Source organism: Stegodyphus dumicola, chromosome 8 (genome assembly GCF_044657685.1).
Source record: "Stegodyphus dumicola isolate Sdum_Otavi_A_Nest chromosome 8, ASM4465768v1".
Classification (NCBI taxonomy): Eukaryota; Metazoa; Arthropoda; class Arachnida; order Araneae; family Eresidae; genus Stegodyphus; species Stegodyphus dumicola.
In genome coordinates this window covers 33,626,648-33,645,959 of record NC_140775.1, presented here as the reverse complement: position 1 = coordinate 33,645,959, position 19,312 = coordinate 33,626,648, and the positions used below count along the sequence as shown (strand labels likewise).

The 19,312-nt window shown below is 36.0% G+C and overlaps 1 protein-coding gene across 1 annotated transcript in view; it reads right to left on the bottom strand.

The window, feature by feature from the left end:
• Atx-1 (Ataxin 1) overlaps positions 1 to 18,932 on the bottom strand; it is a 134,333-nt gene extending 115,401 nt beyond the window's left edge. The window contains exon 1 of the mRNA XM_035353041.2: positions 18,578 to 18,932. The gene's annotated coding sequence lies outside the window, so the exon portion shown is untranslated. The remainder of the gene's footprint in view (positions 1 to 18,577) is intronic.
• Positions 18,933 to 19,312: the final 380 nt, after the last annotated feature.

The following is a 19,312-nucleotide window of genomic DNA, read 5'->3' as shown; positions in this document are numbered from 1 at the left end:
TTTGTAACGCGGTACTGTTATGATGATGTTCCTGATTTTATTATAGGATAGATATAAATGGCGGAAACTTTTGGCTTAGACTGTTCACAAAAATTAAAAGCTTCAAACGAGTCATCCTGTGCAGTTCTTCTCTCCTCGTCGCAAATTCCGATTATTTAGCTCATAGATGATTGTGAAACTCAAATTTAATCTCAAAAGTCTTTCTTTCACCTGACTCACACTTGAAAGTGAGTCATCGCATTTGCAACAGTGAAACAAAATCAGAAATGGGGCGATTTCGAGGCAGCTTTTCCAACACGAAATAGGAATACGTGCGCGGAAGAGATTAAAAAATAAAACAAAATTAAACGAGTGGTTGTTTGTCTACAGCTCTTGGGCAATCCAATTTTCAGTACGTTACGTTCGAGATGCATGTTTTCTTGGAACTACTGAAACATATTTCGTAGATAAACTTCTTTTGCACATAATTTAAACTAATTTAAATTTAAGGAAGATTTATATCATTGTTTTATTATAACACAGGACATGTACTGGAAAAAACTTACTTTATAAGGCCATTCGATTTGTACTGAATGTTCAGTCTCCCTAATTAAAAAAAATACTTAAAATTAATTTTGGTTACGTAATACCTTTCGGTAAAAATTCTCTGAAATTTAAACTTTTATAAGGGCCTCGAAGAAAAGAAATGTCAATGAGAAAAATGCCTTTCACAACCGATTAATGAACAATAAAGTTTATCCTTATAAGACCAAAATATCTATTTAGAAATCCGGGGACGAAGATGAAAGCTCTAAAGATTAGCCATGCTAAGGACGTTTAAGGTTTTGGAGTAGATTCTGGACCAAATTATATCCAAAGGCCCCCATCCAACTGTTGAAGAATTAGCGGAAAAATTCTATTCATGCACCAAATAACAGCTGAAAGACTCATGAGTTCCGTGAAAAGCAACAACGGGTGGAAACCAGAAAGTACATGTTATTGAGCAAAGTACCTGACTTTCCTTGCTTTTTAACTCCACAAACGAGCCACTTTGGAAAGAACTGTAGTGCGTGATGAGAAATGGGTACCCTAACATAATGTTAAATGTCTGAGGACTATGTGTCGCGTGGCAGACCCAGCAGGCGATATGCCTGAAAAGAAGAATTGCATCTCGAAGAGGTTTTGTTAATTGTATCATTGGATAGGTCTCGACCTTTTACCCCCCAGGATTATGACATCCATAAGAATAATATGGTTGTTCATTTATGCTGTTCTACACAGGATCACGCTTTTCTTGCTCTATCTCTCGAAAACTAATCCGCTTACCTAAGCCATATAAATAGAGCTGGATTAATTAACCTTTGAGGAAAATAATCATGTGTGAGCACAGGATCAAGGAGGCTGCGCTTAGGGCATAGGATTTAGGGCATCAAGGAGAGTGGAAGCACAAAAATTTTCCATTGCCGGTTTTACCATAGAATGGATACGCAGCTAAACTAAAACCGAAAAAAGAAAGAATGCGGAAAAAGCAGACGTTATACTGTAAATACAGTGGAACATCAAAACAGTGTAGATCGTCGATGTCAAACGGTCTTTAGTCTTCGCCAATTCCAACACTCTAAGGCTGCTATCACACATCGGTTTGTTTCGGAAGAACAACTGTTTGGAACAATTTTTCTGCTTTGTCACAACAGCCAATCACCATAGATCGCTTTGGGGTTAACGCAGGGGAAACTGGTTTCCCATTGCAAACAAGCTGATAGCTGATTATTTGAAAACAAACAGCAATTTTTTTGGAAAGGAAGGAAAAGGAAGTCGCGTGTCTGCCTTTCAATAGTAAACTAGGCCGAAACAGTTGTTCGTGTGAAACTAATGCCGTGTGATATGGGCCTTACACCAAGCTTATGTCTATCTATGATTTTCTTAATTTCAACGGCCATGGCTTCCTTATTTTTCTTTGCAGCACTATTCTGAGGCAACAATCTTCTTAGGAGGCATTGTGAAATAATTATTTTCACGTCAAATGTAATACACAATTAACTCACATGCGCATAAACATGTAGATCATAGAACACTCAGTGATCCGACGAGGGTATTCCCGGAGTTGAGCCGGATCGGGAAATGGTGCCACGCATAAGAACAGCCTGGCTCATTGCTCGTTACCCGAGATAATGCTCGTACTTAGAGACAATGTTTTCGCTCATACTCGTATCTCGAATTTCTCGTATATAGAGGTGCTCGTATCTCGAGGTTCCACTGTACTTTATACTGCGTAAATACTATACTGTGGGCTCATCAAAATCTTTTAAGTGCATAGGGCATCTATGTCTTAATTCGGCCATGCATACGAACGGAATAACCCATCAGGAGTTGCTTCCGCGTAACTCAACTACTAATGCAGATATTTACTGAAAAAAATTTTACAGATTTATGTCGAAACCTGATCCGTAAGCACCCAGCGTTCAGTAATTGCAAATACTTTGTCTTTCAACATAACGCCAGTGATCATGCTGCTTTAATCAGACGGAAAAAACTACTCGATATTGGTTGGAACGTTTTACCTCATCCAGCATATTCCCTAGACCTTGTTCTTTTATACTACTGTTTGTCTTATTATTGCAGAAATTCTTAGTCCTTCAAATCTTTTGTAATATGCAAGATATGAACATAAAAAAAAATTTTTGACTCTAAACTAGAGGATTATTATCGAGGAGGAATTAATCTACAGCAAGATAAATGGTAAGAGTTCTTAATGATGGCAGTTATGAAAACACATAATAGCCCAGAAGAAGACTAGAAGACCAGAAGTCTACACTAAGCCAGAAGGACTATTAGTCTCTCAATGTGATTTTGCGTCGAATCACTTTTCAGATTGTTGCCACCCTATATTATTGCCCTGTATTGTATTCAAAGAAATTAAATAACGAACAATCTGTATGAATGTACGTTTCTAGCACAGTGAAAAAACGACGCTACCTAGAGCCATCAAATTCTGAATAACGTAGTCCTCCACCCGAACCTTAAGGCCCAAATTTGGAATTTGTTTTTAATCTATTTCATGTTTTGTAAAACTTTAACGAATTCTTTATTAAAAACTCAACGACTTCAAAGCGAGCAGTGACAACACTGTACGAAATAAAACATTTCTAACACCAGCGCGCGAGACTGTCTATCGCAAGGAGGTAAGAATAGATCAAAGTAAGCCTGATTTCACAAAAAAGAAGCGAATAAAATGTCAACAAGGTGACATCACGACTTCTCATGGCCGCCATACAGTGTACGGATAAGACTTCGAAACATATTAATTAAATAAAATTACACTGACTTTGAGAGCAAATATCACAGTCTGCAGGTTCAGATAAATATCTTTAAGCAGAATTTGCATAAAATACCATTGAAACTTTAACTGGTCTTCCAGATTTTACCATGTATACATTTGTCTTACAGTTACCATTCACATATTTTTATGTACCCAGATTTTAATAAATCTGAAACAGTTATTTGCACTCTTGCGAGTTCTCTATAAACTAAGTGCAAAATCGATTATGTTAAGTATTAAAATCAGAACGGGAGATTTATAAACGTTCAATGATGTAAAAGTAACATATAGACAACACCAATTTGAATGTCAACAAAACCAAACAAAAGTTCGACTATTACTGCAACAAGGGCATCTTAGAGATAATGAAAAGCAAGTGAATGAAAATAATTATATCCAAGAAACTGAAGATTAATGTAAAATCTAGAAAAGCAGCCTAACCGTCAGATTGCTAGCAAAGACTAAGATGACTTCCTAACCCTGTAGTGCCATTAACTTAGTTTGGCGGAACAGGTTAAGTAAAGTGATCATATATCTCTCCTGTTTCGAAATAACCTAATAACTCAACAACTTCATAAGGGTGCCCGGCATAAAGCTCTTCGCACATATAAACAAATAGTTTTTTTAACTTGAAAAGCTACCTTATAAAGGTGTGAACACCGTTATGCTGGGGCACTACTATGCAATTAGAATATGGGCACTTATGCCGGAGACCGTTATGTCGGTTTCTTTCTTTTACAAGAATGGTGCGACCTTTATATGACAGATGCCAAATGGCCTGTACCTTTATTACGCACTTTGCATAAAATGCCAGTACTTCGGTGACGGTGCACCATTATGAATGAGTTTTTAATGACTGAGCGAAATAATCGCCGAAAACAGAGTTCGCTCATTTGAGGAATGGACTGGCTGTATGGGGTTTCACCGCTTCCCGTAAAGTAAATATGAAACTAGTTTCATTAAAAAAGTTCTGTACGAAAAATTGCTTTCCCTTAAGCAGATAGCTCTCGTGTACTTTTATAATTTAAACAGCAATAAAAATTTCATGTATTTACTCCCAAGAACGAGATTATTGTTTTCTTCCCATATTTGCAGAACCACATTAAAGCAAGAAACGTCAATTTAATGACAAAATAAAATTTCAGAATTTCTCAATTTAGTTCCATGATGTCATTAAGCTCTTCAAATTGCAAAATTCTATGTACAGCTATAGATGGCAAATTTTAATTTTGATTCAGAAGTCATTCTATAAAAATAGCAGTTCTCACGTCTACAGTAGCGTTCAGATACAGGAAATGTTAAACTCCTCAAGTCTCGATTCAATTCCTGATTATTCTTATCACTGGCCGGATGTTAGGGATCAGTCTTTCTTTCTAAATACAGAGACAATCCTCAGACATGCGTCATGTCTGATTTATATTGTATGGTGGATACAATGCTACAATCCAAGTATTTACGGATACCAGTTGCATAGCGCATCTGCAAAGTTTCAGGTCTAACTGCTTTTAACATATTCTAGCAAATCTACGAAACGATAATCCACAACATTTATAACTTCACTAACGGACAAGCCTGCCAGATGAGCGGGCTGCGGCCAAAACAAAATTTATAAGTTCTATGTGCACCTGAAAATAAAACTCATAAAAACATTTCAGTGCTAATAAAATCAGTTCATTCTTTCCAAGCAACAACCAATTGGTAAATATAATTTTTTCAACAACCAATTGGTAAATATAATTAAACCAGGAAACAAAAACTTTTGACACTTCAGGTTAATACGCATGACAACAACTTTTTTTAATATCAATAAACGAATTACCGTGGCAATAACATATCGTGTCAATTATCGTAACCTGAAACACAAAAGTTGCCAACACCTATTTATTTAAAATTCTGACATTAACGAAACGTTTTCGACATACAATGACGTCACATGCAATCGCGTGCTTTCTTCAACGTCAGAATAGGACCTTATATAATAATATGTTTAATGTTTGGCAATGCTAATTTTATTTCGTATTTTGTAAAACTTCGATTTTTTTATTAACGAACTAGACGATTTGAAAGCGAGCAGTGGCAACACTTTTCAAAATAAAGCATTTTTATCTCCAGAGCGCGAGACTGTTGCTACTCGGAAAAATGCGAAAATTAGCGTTTTCAGAGCTTTTAATTAATATCGTGGCTGATTAAAGTCGTACGAAGATGAGAATGGTCGAAATGGCTTCCCACAGATTTTTGGAATCCGGAGGTACCTCTTTCGAAATTCAACCCCCAGCCTTTCTGGAGATAATGCTACAAACAAATGCGCACAGATTTTAATAGTATAGATTTCTCCTAAAATAGTACCGTCTGCTTGTGAGAAGAATTTTTTACTTGCTTAATCGTTTGATTTCATCCAATAAATATTCGCTATTATGAATTCCAAAAGTTTGCAAAGAAATAGCAAGAAAGTTTTGCGTAAAGAAACAATTAATCATGATTTTTTTTAAAATTCTGACCGGGTGGAAGTGGGGGAAACTGCGTGAAACATTCATGCAGATTTTTTTTTATTTAATTCCTTTAAATATAATACAAAGCGATATTATCTGGTGGCAACAAACTGAAACGTGGTAGAACGCATTTAAGCTCGACGCAAAATGCCGCTTTGAGACTAATATCCCATTCAGGACTCGTCCCTTTTTGACTAAAAAAACGCAATCATCTGTTAAGGGTTGATAAAGGTTACCCACAGGCTATTCAGTGGTAATCCTCAGGTACCGTCGTGTGCTGTCCACGTCACGCGGCAAAATTTCTCATGATCGGCGAAAAGCCAAATACTAGAAAAAGGTTCGCCATGGCCACAACAAGTTCGGTTTCAGAAATTTCCAGACAAAAGCATGTTGGGCTTTCTTTCCTTTTTTTTCCTTTGAGGTAGAGGTTAATTTATGCCTAATTTGTTCATAATGAGCAGCCGGTGAACTTCATATTTTAGAAGGTTTAAAAGGACAGGCCTTTGAAAAAAAGAATTTGGTGCGTCCAGTCTGTAAAGCTCAATCGAATAACTGATTTCTGCTGCATGATCATGTGCTGCAATACAATTCTATTTTCGTCAGCCGTTTCTGGCGAAAGAAAAAGTGGCACAATTCTCAGTCTTCCGCGTATTTCACTAAATTTAACACCTACAGACTACTTTCCCTTACATGAAGTCTCGCATAAAAGGTTATTATTTCAATGGCACTGAAGAGATTTAATCAAACTATAACCAGTCTTAAACAGTAACATAGGAATCAAGAAGCTATATAAACATTGTACAGATTTACAAGGATTGTTGAAAACTCAGAAATACGACTTGCTTTCTACAGTTTTCGATTTTATGTGAGCATACATTAACGAGCTAAAACATTATGACCATATCCACATTTTTCAATGATTTCGTCTGGATGACATGGAGGGCATGTGATTAAGTGGGAATGGCATTTCACTGCTGCTGGAGAAGGTAAGGAAACATTCTTGCACTTAAACGTTTTTTGCGAGTGATGGGAAAAGCTGCTGATCTAAGCGAATTTGATACAGGGCAGATTGTAACGGCTCAAAGACTCGAAACGCATATCTCCGAGACTGCACGACTGGTAGGTTGTTCACGATCTGCCGTTGTTGGTATTTACGCAGAGTGGATAAATGACGTTGAAACCAGCAGTAGACACCAAGGTATTGGACGTCCATGCGTCATCAAAGAAAGAGGACCTCGAAGACTGTTCCGCTTGGTACAGCGAAATCGGCACCAGACAATGGCTCAGTGAACAGCCCAATAAAATGCAAGTCCAAATGCATGCGTTTCACAACACATAGTTTAGTGGACATTGTTTGGATATGGCACTGCACAGCAGACATCCCACTCTTGTGCCTCTGTTGGCCAAGTGTCACTGTCAACTACGCCTACAGTGGGCCCGGATACATCTAGACTTATTTATCACCAGCTGAGCTGCTAAACCGATATGACTACCAGCATTTGTACTCAATTGGTGGAGCATTCTATTGTTGCTAGGCCTAGCCAAAAGTCTCTACAGAATATTAAAATTTGTAGCGGAATTTATAAAATTACTTCGGAAGATGGGTATTTGTGACCGGTGGTTATTAAAGAGGCTCTGTCAAGATTTTGATGAATAAGGATTTTAGCAATGTTTTATGCAATGTGCACATTTATACACTGACTACCAATAAGTATTTGGACACCTATGCAAATGACGATATCTGCGGTCCTAAGGTACGTCACGGACTCCGCCGGTATATATCGTGTAGGAAACAGCATCGGCTTTAGTCGCATGCAAGATGCCTCGCAGTTCGGAGCTCTCTGATTTCGAGAAAGGTATAATTATTGGGTATCACAAATGTGGCCGATTCTTAAGGGACATATCTAGCGATCTGAAGTACCCAAAATCGACAGTGGCCCATGTGATTAAAAAGTGGAAGGTGAGCGGAATATTGTCGGAATGTGCCCAGAGTCGGCAGACCAACGAAACTGGGAGATAGAGACCGACGAGTGCTGTCCAGAGAAATTCGGCAGAACCGCACCCAACCGATGGCCCTCATCCGCGAGGAGTTTCAAAAGGCATCCGGGAGTATTGTTTCAATGAATACCATCCGTAAGGAAGCACATCTGCTTGGTTTTCATGGTCGTGCTGCTGCCCATAAGCCTTTGATCACAAAGTCCAACCGCGCTGCTCGGTTGATGTGGTGCAAAGCACATCGAAATTGGACCGTAGATCAGTGAAACGGGTTCTTTGGAGTGACGAATCAAGGTTCACCCTTTACCGTTCGGATGGCAGGATCTGGGTCTGGCGTCTACCTGGAATTATGGTCTGGGGGTGTTTCTCCTGTTATGGGCTGGGACCCTTGGTCCCCATTCATGGTAAGCTCAACTCCGATGGCTACTGCACTATTTTGGATGACAATGTGCTTCCTACGTTGTGGCAGTTTTACGGGTTGGACCCCTGTTACTTTCAGGACGACAATGCCAGTTGTCATGTTTGGACGTTAACCAAGGCTTGGTATGGTGTCAATGAAGTTCATCGAATGGACTGGCCTGCCCAGAGTCCAGACCTGAACCCTATCGAGAACCTCTGGGACGAGTTGCATCGCCGAATTCAGGGGTCTGTCTCTCCAACTGGAAATGGAACCTTCCAGCAGGGCAACGGTCTATGTCACAAGGCTCTAACTGAGCTGGAGTGATTCGAAGAGAATAAGGATGTATTCCAATTAATCTTCTGGCCACCTAAGTCGCGAGATCTTAACCCAATAAAGCACATTTTGAATGTCATGAAGCGGCAGGACAGAGCTCAAACACCATCATGTCGGAATATCTCGATTTTGCGTGACCGCAGCTAAGATATTTGGCACAACCTGTCTCCAGTCAACTACCAAGAACTTGTGGCATACATGTCAAGGGGAGTTGCAACTTTTTGCAGGCCAAAAGTCTCGCGCCGCATTATTGAGTACGTGGTCATAATTTTTTGGCTCTTCAGTGTAGTCCTAAGACTCTGTAGATGTGTACAGTTAGCTCAGCAAACATATTGTATACTTATAGTTTGTTCAGTTAGAGCCGATGCTAGGATTTTCCCGGTGCATCTTTGAAGCTTAAACCCTCCATAAATTATACATGGTACTTAGGTATTATCGCAACTATCTTCGTAGAAGTTGTCAAACTTTCGTAATATGCTAAATTCTGGTAGCCATGAGAATAACCATTCTTCAGGCAACCATGCGCATAACAATTCTTCGGACAAGCGATGTCGTCATTTTCTTTTGCGTTCTATTTGTTACAGCCCAAGTGAATGGTTTTTACAGAAAAATCTCGATATTTTTTGGTTTACTCTCAATTTTAAAATACGCATGTTTGGGACACCAAAGGGGAAAAACTGCGTTAATTTCTTCAGGAATACAGCATTTTGCCGCTAAATGGCTAAAGAGAATAATGATGAAATGCATTAGTAGATAGCCAGCACGTAGTGCCAAGGCTGCACTGGAAGTCGTGTTTGTGCAATTATCCGATGCTTTTTATGTGAAAACAGATCGCTGTGTACAGGGTAGTAGAACAGCGGAAAAAAATTAGAGAATACCTTGAAAAATGTAAGCATTTTTTACATATTTAATAATTAAAATTTTTATTTTAAATTTCTAAAGTGTGTTTCTTTTGGTATGTTGGTAAAGTTTGCCGATTTACATTAACTATCGACAGCTTGTGAATCATTCTTAAAATTGTCGCCAAACTGCGCCAAGGTAACCACGACACATGTTAAAACTTAAACATCCCTCCTTCCAAATTCTGCCGCCCTGATTAAGCTAATTGTAATCGTTAATGACAGTCACTGATATAAAAATAAAATATTTTGGGGAGCGTATTAAATTCGGCGCTTTTGTTGGCACAGTCTACTCATTGAAATTGTATCCCAAACTAACCCATAGATTTTAAATTATCATTCAAGCAAAACCGAATCCTTTAAGTATGCCCTTTTTGTTTTCGCATTTCTTGTACTAAGAAAAGCTCGAGCCTGTTAAAAATTGAACTCAATTATTTTGTTAATGAGAAATACTTACTCACACAATCATATATATATATTATATAATGCGTAAAGTAGTAAGAAATTATACAGATTTCAACTTTAAGAAACGAGGTTTACTAAAATGTAAACCAGAATATAGGAAATCATGCAAACATTTCTTTTTTTTTAAACAAAAAATAACATCTTAAATAATTTCAGTAGTCACTACCACGTCTATCAGACTGGATATAAAGGTTATCCAAACAAAAGCTTCGGACTTAGTACGCTCCCAAAAATACTTTTACAAAATGGAAAATATATTTACTTAGTTTCAAAAGGTAAATATTTCGACTTAAGAATGAAATATAATGTTTGGCATATGTCTTTCGTGACTTGTTCTGCAGCACCGCACTCTCGAATGAAATTCGTAATGACTTTTCCATTTATCTGCATTAAAAGGATCTGAATGACCCATTCAGTTTCGTCTTTGCGGTTTCTCTTTAAGTTCGGATCTTTGGGACTTGCAGGAACACTGTGGCGATGTTTTCAACAGACAGGCTGAATTGAAAGCGTGGTGATTTGATGTCTGTTGTCGAACTTATATTCTCAAATTTCTTTATCATTTTGTGTACTTTTGTTTCATTAGGTACACTTTGAGGCTCAAAGAACACACGTACTTCCTAACAGTCTGTGTATTTTTGTAATGTGTTTTCACAATTAAAACATGATTTTCCATTGTATAGCGTTCCACGTCGACTTAACTGCAAAGAAGCCAAGAAATGGTTTGACAATGATAAAATGCCAGTGTTGTCAGATCAGATCAAACTCGACTTTTGTAAATCGGAAATTTTATTTATGTGTCGCAAGTTTTTATAAAAATAAAGTATTTTTAGGAGCATATTAAATTCAGCGTTTTGTCGGGACACTCTAGACACTGAAATGCTAATCAAAATTAAGCCACAGATTTTGGATTATAATACAAATATGTTTTAATCAAGTGCGTAACATTGTAGGTTATATTTTGATTGTTCATAAATGCTTCGCATGAGATTTCTGCGAAATGGTATCGGGATTGACCACATTCGTGACATAACTTTTGGGTCATGCAGCCCTGAAGTTTCCCAAAGGTTCACCGCTTCTAATCGTTTAAATACAGGGTGTTTCAAAAATGATGGGCTAAACCTTCAGAAGTGGTAAACAGCATCGAAACAGTTCTTTTCTGCCGCAAAATACGTAACTGAACATGAAACATAAAAGCGTTAAAAGACGCTTGATAACGAAGTGAAATACAATGCGCGATGTTATCGTCATACGATGATTTAGAGGTGCTTTATTTTTTACCATGATCTTTTCTACCACGATATTTTAAAACGGCGGTGTTTTTGAACCGCTTGTTTTCGACGACTATGTTATCACGATGTTTTAGAGCTCCGATAAGTCCTCCTTGCTTTCTTTTCTCCCACGATGTTTTGTATGATACCGTTTTCTTTCGGGATGTTTTCGGTGGACATCAAGGAGGTGGGGCGTAAACATAAGAATGACATAGATAATGAAAAATAACTTAAATCAAGATTAATTATAGCAAATTAACCATGGAATTGTTTATTGCTATAATTATGTGCAATAATATTTATCTTACATATTCCTCCTCCCTTTCCGCCACTTCACAAATCCATTTAATCCATTTAAAGAAATTCGTAATCCAAAACATTTCTGGATAATTTTTAATATTTTGTCGGGGGGGTTACTTTTGTTGAAAATTAATACTTTTGCTTGGGGGAATTAATATTTTGTTTGGGGGAGCGGGAAAACGTTTCAATCTTCTAATTTTATAAAGTTCATTTTTTAAAGTCTTAGTAATGAATTAAGTAATACTATATGACGTCTGGAATTTTTTTTAAATGATAATTATGCTGAAATTCTCATAATTTTCAATTGGCTACATTATAAACTAGTTAACTGCACAAAACTTAGTACCTCGGTCCGTCGATTATTATTGAATGTCATAATTATCAATTGGATATATTACAACAAAATATTGCATTCTCCGTGCGTGCTCTTGTAGCGTGAGTGGTCGTAAGCAAAGTGGAAGTTCGAATCTGGAAAAGAGGACAGATAACTTTTCTCATTTCTCGGCTCCAAGGTTAGGTTACTTGAATGTTGCTAGCAAATGAAGGCTATCTTCTTAGTGGTAGGTGTGCCTTCGTGGAAGACTTCCTAAGCGAAGCTGGCTCCAATTCATGTAAGATATGGAGTAAACAACGGAAACCAATTCTGCAGCCAACTCGTTCGCACATAATAATTACATGACACGATACAATAATGCAGCAGATATTCATAATTATCAGTTGGACACATTATAAGGAATTATTGCGTTCTCCGTGCGTGCTTTTTAAGAGGTCAGCCCGTTCATTTAACAAAGTGGAAGATCAGTGGAATCCCGATGACAAAACACAATTTTTCACGCTTCCCGACTGTAACGTTACGTTGCTTAAATATGGTAAAACACACGAACGCTATCTACCTACGAAGATGCATGTCTTTTTGGAGAACCTACTCAGGGAAACTGTCTAGTACTCATGTTAACATGCAGAAAAATAAGAAAACCGATCCTGCAGCAAATTCGTTCATCTGGGTTCGAGTTCGGGTCGAACTACCAGTATTCAGCCACTTGCCGTTGGTGATGGCTTTTCCGGCTCCGAATAACAATTCCTAAAATGTTAAGAACTTACGTATTATCGCAACTAAGTAAAAATCGCCAAAATTTTAGAAGACACCACGCGCATAAAAATTATTCCGGCAACCATGCACATGACAAACATTCAGTTTCTGATGTCGCCATTTCCGTATGGGTTCTTTTCAAGTTCCAATGGCTTTTATAGAAAAATTATGATTATTTTTGTCTTAAATTCAATTTAAAAATTTTTGCTTATGGCATTTTCCTATAATAGAAAAAAGAGAGGTGAAATTTCTGCAGGAATGAATTATGTTGGTGCAAAATCGCTAAAGAAACAATGTTTCGAATTCATTCTCACAGCGATTGCTGCGAAATTTCAACCCCGAAAAAAATAAAAACCCGTTTGTAGCTAGGTTTACTGACTGTCTTTTGGAATAAGTAAATAGTTGAAAAATAGAATACTTATGTAATAATGTATACGTATTTAATACATAATGTGTGTACAATAAAAGTAATTGTTCCTTTTCTTCCGTAAAATTCGCAATCTGCGCTATGGTGGCTGCGATAATTAAGTATGAAATGTTATAAATCAAACGCTTCTTAAATTATATCAACTAAGCATATTACTAAAAAAGAAAATAAGGCTCTAAATTGTTAACCATTGCATTTCAATTTTTAAATTATTATAGATCGATTAAATTTGAAAGAACAATTAAAGATCTTATGATTCCACGAACAGCAGTATTCTGAGAACTGGCTATTTGCAAAGTCGAGTGGAAGATAAAGATCGCATATTTCGGGTAGTGACGACACTTGCCAAGTTGCGTCGATGATAAACGCACGTAGAGTACCGAAACGTAAAGTAAGAGTTCAAAAATTTTGAATTAAAGAGGTTTCTGGTCGCAACAAAATCGAAACCACCAAGCAGCTTTATTCAAAACACGCTGCATAAGCATCAAAAGTTGCTTTTCAGTTTCACAAAACAAGAAGAAATAAAGCAGAACAGATTAAGCATCCAGTGCATGTGTTCTTATTATAAATTAAAAAGTATTCTTGGAAAATGTGCTACACCTGTAAATATAAATACGGAATCTTAGATAAAAGCACAATTTCTCGGGAGACTTCTGTCGAAAATCTCGGTAGGGTAAATCTGAATACCGTTATCACTTAGATAGCTTCATCAGAATATAACTACTTTCCCCCCCCCCGCTCTCAACAAAGATTACTTCTTAAATTGCCTGAATCGTAGAATATGAGATCAGCACTAAACAAAGGCTTATCTCCATTTTTAGAATTCGAAAACTGTGATAAGAAGAATATGCGGAACTTTTATTCCACAGTTTCGCTTTATTATTTTGCTTCTGGAATATGGAAATATATTTTATTAGCTTAACAACCAGATCTTTCTGATGCTCAATTTAAGGCAAACATTTTCCCTTCCCCTCTTTTTCCCTTCCACGTGAAGGCCCACCAGCGGCCGAGTGGTAAAGTAGTTGAACACTGGTAGTTTGTATCCTTGTTTCGAATCTCTGCCAATGGGCTGTCTGCAAGGATATGTTCGCGATTTTCCCTCTGTGTAAAGTCTATACGTTTCCCAGTTTCCCTTAGAAAGTCCTCCACGAAGGCATCCCTCCCCTTAGAAAGATAGCCCTCGTGTGCTTTGCCATAGTTAAATTAACCAAAGCAAACCCTTCCAGTGAAAAACAAAACATGTTACTCGCGTATTATTACAATCACTTAGTTTCAGAATGCGCCAAACTGTGGCAGCCGCGCGCATAACAGTTCTTGGTACTTACGTATTACCCAATCAACCGTGAAGGTTGGCTACATTCGAACCATGAAAGTTGGCAGAGATTCCATCAAAATTGCGCCGAATGTTCCTACGCAATCCTAGGAACGCTGAACTTTCCGCAATTCCTCTGCATTTAATAAGCAATCAGTATTCGACTCGCTTCGTAAAAAGGCTTTCGTCGCTTTCTACTGTTTTGTTAGGTTCTCCGATTTTACCGGAAGCTCTGTTTAGAACACTACTCGCTACTCGCAGGTAATTCTTCCAATCTATTACTGTTTTGTTTGCCATATTCAGCTCAATATCGTGTCCATTAAAACACGCGTAGTTTGACGGTTCACTACTTCTTTGAAAATATTCCAGAGCTTTCTGTTCTGTAGAAGGCAGGTCCCAAATGTTTCTCATTTCTTTCAAAAGGCAAGGGAAAAAAATTCAGCAATAACAGCTAATTCTTTGTTACAGAAAACCACAAGGCTTATCGAGAATCAGTGCGAGTTTATACATCAAATGAAAGCGCCGATGTTGTGTGAGAGTTGTTACGTCCCCCTTGTCGCTTAGCACAGCTGCTTGGCGACAGTTTCACAGGCGACGGATAATACGCAAGTACCATTTCAAATTTCACATTTTAAACACTTGATTAATCTTTTTAAATTTTAAAAGTTACTTAAAAAGTTAATTCTTTTCAACTTAGGGAATTTGGTACCTAAAAGTGGATGAAATTACCAATTTTCTAATTTTTTGCTAAATATATCCTATAAAACCTCCAGTACACCGAGATGAAATTTTGAAACGTTCCAAAGATAATAAATGACGGAAAAAGGCTTCTAAAATTTCTAACAGCTCTTTAAATGCCACACAAACCTCTGTTTTTTTCCACACAGTCCTCCACACCCACATCTTTCCTTTTACTTCTTAATTGCCTCAGCTATTTATTAAAAAATCACCGTTGAAGTTAGTGAGTGCAACTACCAGTAAACTCTGTTTATATGAGTAATCTGGTTGATTTTAAATACTGAATAAAGCTTGAAAAAAACACTCTTTTTTTTTTTCACTTTTGAACTTGTAGGCTGCTTTTTTTCCCCCACGTCTGTTTATTCTGCTCAGCAAATATTTCCATGTGTATTACCAGTTGAATAGCAATAGTTTTTAATTATATATTTATAAATTATTTAATATTTTTCCTGTATGTTTATTATCACATACTTAATAGAAACAAGGTCAGATTTTCGCAAAATATTGAAAATATAAACCATTAAAATGAAAATGAAATAATTTATTTTTTTTCTCAAGCTATTAATTAATTGCAGATTCGACCCTGCAAGCTATGAAAAATATTCTAATAAACGCAATAAAAAGACTGCGGTAAAATAACTGAACATTGTAGAAAGAAGATATTTTAAAGGTTACATTTTTCTTCAAAAAAGTAAATTAGAAAAAATTAGTCAAAAATTTTGTTTTCAGCTTAAAATCATTTTGTCTGACCAAACCATTTAATATAGTCATAAAACATACATCAAAGTTCTTAAATAATAATAATAAAACATTCAAGATCCCTTAAATAAAGAACTTGTTCCGCAACTCTTAGCTTATAATTTATATTCTCTATTTTAATGCAAACTAATCACATTTAAATAAATAACATATAAAATGAAGTTTGAATATGAATACACACAATACGATGCAATACTATGTATCACAGTGTACCACCCTTGCGCTGCACATGCGAGGGTGCTTATTTCACCTTGCGATTGATTTATCGCTAATTGGTGGGATGTGAGTCGGTAATTATTGATATTCATTATTTTACATACGAGGGTGATTATTTCACCTTGCGATTTATCGCTAACCATATGCATAATTACTCAAAAGCGGGGAGGCGGAGGAATTCACAGAGGAAAAATATTTTGCAAGGAAGTTTTAATAAATAAACACATATAACTGTTAACATTTCGTTGCTAACAGTAAATAAATTCTAAATTAAAGGTCAATATATATAACAAAAGGTCTGATCACTGTGTAGGGCCAATAAGGCCCAGACCTAAAAGCCTAGATTTTACAGCCCCTAAAGTCTCTTGATTTCCATGTAATCTTTTTTTTTTTTCCTTTCTTTTAGAAAATTAACATCGAGAGGGTACAGCACGAGATTGTCTTGATTAGGCGCCGGTTATAAAGTAAGAAGGAAATAAGTACTTTGAAACTTTTCGCGCCCCATCAAATATTGTCTTGAGATCCATCGATGGGTCGCGCCCCACAAGCTGAAAATCGATATAATTTAATGCAATGCAAGGCACTCACTATAAAGGAACTAGTTTTGAACCCACTAAAAACTAGTCTAAACTGACCATGGCAGTAAAACACGTTTCTTGACTGCAGCGACATGTTTCAACATGTCTATGTCCAGCAACTCGTTCACGATACGCCCCAATCCTATATTGTTCATGAGCCAAGTACATATGCAATGCACTTTTCATGTCAAAGCATTCTTCGTGACTTATACCTCATGGAGTCTAAAAATAGATTAAGAAAATTTCGATATGTCTAGACCAAAAGTTTCCAACGGCATCGGTATTGACCCTTTGGAGGCCGAAGAAATTTTAAAAGTGGTTAATAATGATCAAGGGGTCAACAGCCGAATATAAAGAAGTAATTGATCGGCATAAAAAATATCCCACTGATTACATTTTTTTAAAACTTTAAATTCGATAATTAATTGTTCATTGATATAAAGCTATATCATGCAATACGGAAAAAAAGTATAACATAAACATAAGGAGAAAAAATACACAAAAACTATTCAATATATTTTTTAAATATATTTTTTTAAAACTTTTTTAACTTTTTGCTTGCAAAAATATATAATTAAACAAAATTCCATGCGTCAAATATAAATCACATCCCGATAAATGCTAAACAACGTTTGTCTTTTTTATATATAATATTCAATATATTTAAAAAATATATTGAATATATATATACATATGCCTTTTTTCAAATAAGTAAACTGCTAGAATCACAATAAAAAACTACGGAAAACGCAAACTTCCACGGAAGATATGTTCATATATCAATCGTTTGCAAAGTTTAAAAGAAGATTTTAATGTTCGCTTCCAAAACACAGAAAACTTGAATGTGCCAGCATGGCTCAAAGAACCACTGAATTGCGATTGATTTAATCTTGAAATTATGACACAAGGAGAATTAATTGCTCTGAAGGAACTGTTCAAGTACAAATCTTATTCAAAACACACACGTCCTCAGAGTTTTGGAATTTAAATGTCAATAGGAGAGAAATATCTCAAAATAAAAGTTGTTACCCGCCCCTCCAAAGAAATATTATTGATTTCCCCTCTTCTTACCTAGTAGAAAAAGGCTTTAGTGTCGTGAATCAGTTATTACGGAAAACAAGAAGCAGGTTGAATGTATTTGAAGGTGGTGATTTAAGAATTAAGTCAAGCAATTTTATGACAAATATTAAAAAAAATTGCGTCGATGCATAAGCGCAGTCATCTTATTAGTTAAAACAGAGCTTTTGCGGAATAAGAATGTTTGACTTTGTTTCAGGAAAGTTAAACAAGTTTTCAGATAACAGGTTTTACAAGTTACAAAACTAACTTGTAAAACTAAAAATAATAATACATAAATCTAATAAACCGTTTTTTCAAATATTTTGTTTATATTCTTATTCTAATTGTTATCTCTAAGTGGGTCGATAAAACGAACCATATTTTTACACGGGGTCGATGGAAGAAAAAATTTGGAAATATGTGTAGAAACACATACATTTCAAACACAATGAAATTACCAAAAAATAAGCTCTCTCCTTCGAAATTAACGCTTTTTCTAATAAACCAAGAATATTTTTAGTTATTACTGAATATAACAACATTATCGAATTTTTGTCTAAATTCAAGGAAATTTTTCACTTAAAAATTAAATCTTAAAAATATATGAAATAAGCATAACACATAAAAAGCAATTAAACAAAATTCCACTTGGATTAAGAAAAAATAACTAAAATTGCAGAAAAATAAACCATACACACATAGACAAGATTTTGCATTTTATATAACAAATTAGTTATACGCTTTATGCAAACCCCACACAAGTTTATATTGCACATGCATCAGAATGATTTAAAACTCAAATTCCAGCACGTCATCTATATTTCTGTGCAGCACCAAAAGTTGCAAAAATATATAATTAAACAAAATTCCATGCGTCAAATATAAATCACATCCCGATAAATGCTAAACAACGTTTGTCTTTTTGCAAAAGAAAACTGCATGATAACTTACCAGCGCTTTCATATTCTTTTACAATATTCCAAAAGGTTCAATATTTATAACTTCGTAAAAAGTCCAAAAATTCTCATGGAAGTTCTATTCCAGGGGGCTCAAGAAAGTCACAGAACGCGTGGGTGCACAGGTTCCGTGCGCTTCAACCGTCGGTACCACAGACGAACGAACGCGTGAATTCTAATAATCCCACGGCAGCAAAATTCGAATCTACAGCTGCAACATGCGGTAGTCTGCCTCGTGTTCTACCCGTACCATCGAAAAGAGGTTGCTATGAGAGAGGATTACAAGTTTGCCAGAGCGATACATAATCGCCAAAGTTGCCAATCGCTTGAATGAAAGGGGAAGAGCATTAATTCTCGCTCAGGATGTTGGCTCTGATGCCTTTTGCGCGAATTTTTTGCTGTTGTAAAAATATCATTGTAGCAAAACGCGCGTAGTTGTAGGATTATGTAGATTTCAACAGTATAAACAATGAACTTACTCCGTTCAGAACAAAACAATCATATATCCTTTGTTCTAAAGAGCGTTAAATAAACAAGAATTACACTGACAGTTTTACGTATTTAAAACAAAGGTATTTAAAATTTAATTATGTAACAAGAGTCATAAAATAAGAAATTTTATGAACTCAATATAGAAAAGTTTTAAATAACATTAAAAAAATTTGACAAAATTATTAAAAAATTAACGTATTTCAGATTAATTAAAATTTAAAAAATATTAAAAAATTAA